Here is a 1,620-nt window from a genome sequence, read left to right on the forward strand (position 1 = left end):
TCCACGCCACTCTGGGATTCCGAGGATTTCTTCTGGTTTGCTGGTCACATCGCATCGACGTGTTATTTTCACTTCATAACTCTCATCATATAATTCTTACATGCATATTCAGGCTGTGTACTCACGCATCCATATTCGTTTACTTTTGAGCACCGAGAAACGATGTGCAATACTTATTTTTAGTTTATGACGACTAATTACCTACGGTACTTTATGCTGGCATGTAAATTATGTAATATGAAGTTAATTTTTGGATTCAAAGTTTAAATTCTTCTAAAACCTTGCAATCAGCTAATGTTTCATTGTTGACGTTTTTAATTCTCCTCAGATTTGTCGTTAGCGTAAACTAAACTTTTTTTTTCAACTCTAATTTTTATAGAAGTACTAATCCGGCGTCAAGTCAAGTTGAAATTTTTCAGATACAGTAAATGAGCGAGTACTTCAACATTCCACACTCATTTCATGAAATATTTCATTAAAATACAAATAAGCATGGAAATTCACTTTACTGTGAAGAATCGACAAATCACGTTTTATACTTAATAAACGAAAATCGGTTTGAAAATTGTATTTTGAAAAAATGTATCACGTCTGGTATACAATAACATGATTGAATAAAAACTGCAGACGATGAAACTGTATACTATACCTTCCACCGCATATCGCTAAATTATAGTTATATTAACATACCTCTACAATTATGCACTTGATCGATACAGTGAAATTGATTTCCAATTTTGTAAAGCCCGATGCAAAGTCTGGTCTGTCAAAATCCACGAGAAGTATGATGTATCCAAGCCACCTCTAATAGCCATACCACGATGTGCTGTAATTATAGAACCACGCATCAAATACCGTTGCAGTCTCAAACGAATATCGAGATGTTCTCATTGCTCATACTTGAAATCGGATACCAGCTCTACCTAAGAGTCAGTATCAAAGACGCACAGGACTCCCGATTATCTGTCATGGTCATATACGATTTTTTATAGGAAAGAATTCGGTACTCTCTATAGTAATGGAAACTTTCAATAACGGACAATGAATGTGTACAATATAATTACCACCGGACGTCGCGATATTACAATAATTATAGGTATGACTATGTATGTCCAAATCATCATAATCTGCATGGTGACGAACATCAACTCATCTATATCTGTACATTGTGCATGAAGATGATATCCAATATCACTGAGATTCCTACAAAATCTTATCTACGATAAAATCGATGAAAATTATAATGGTTTTGCCATGACGCGGTAAGCTGTAATAATAGACAGCACGAATCGAATACCTTTGGGGTTCATTGTCAGACGAACATCGAGAAGGTGTCATGGCTTACCTGAGATCCAAGACCAGTTCCGCTCAAGATTCATTATCAAAGACGCACGAGACTCCTGGTTATCGGTCAAGGTCAAGCATCCTCCTCCAAAAGGAAGTCGGTAGAGGTGGTTTCACCTGAGTGGATCACACCTCTAGCCGGCTCTCCGTATAGTCTTTCCATTATACACGCCGCATAACGCTACATAACGCCGGCGTATTATATATAGAATGTAGCACGTTAACCTGCTGCTCCTTCCACAACAAGCAGGAAGATTCCTCGGACAACACGCCCGT

The sequence above is a fragment of the Neodiprion lecontei genome, chromosome 7 (genome assembly GCF_021901455.1).
Source record: "Neodiprion lecontei isolate iyNeoLeco1 chromosome 7, iyNeoLeco1.1, whole genome shotgun sequence".
In the NCBI taxonomy this organism is placed as follows: domain Eukaryota; kingdom Metazoa; phylum Arthropoda; class Insecta; order Hymenoptera; family Diprionidae; genus Neodiprion; species Neodiprion lecontei.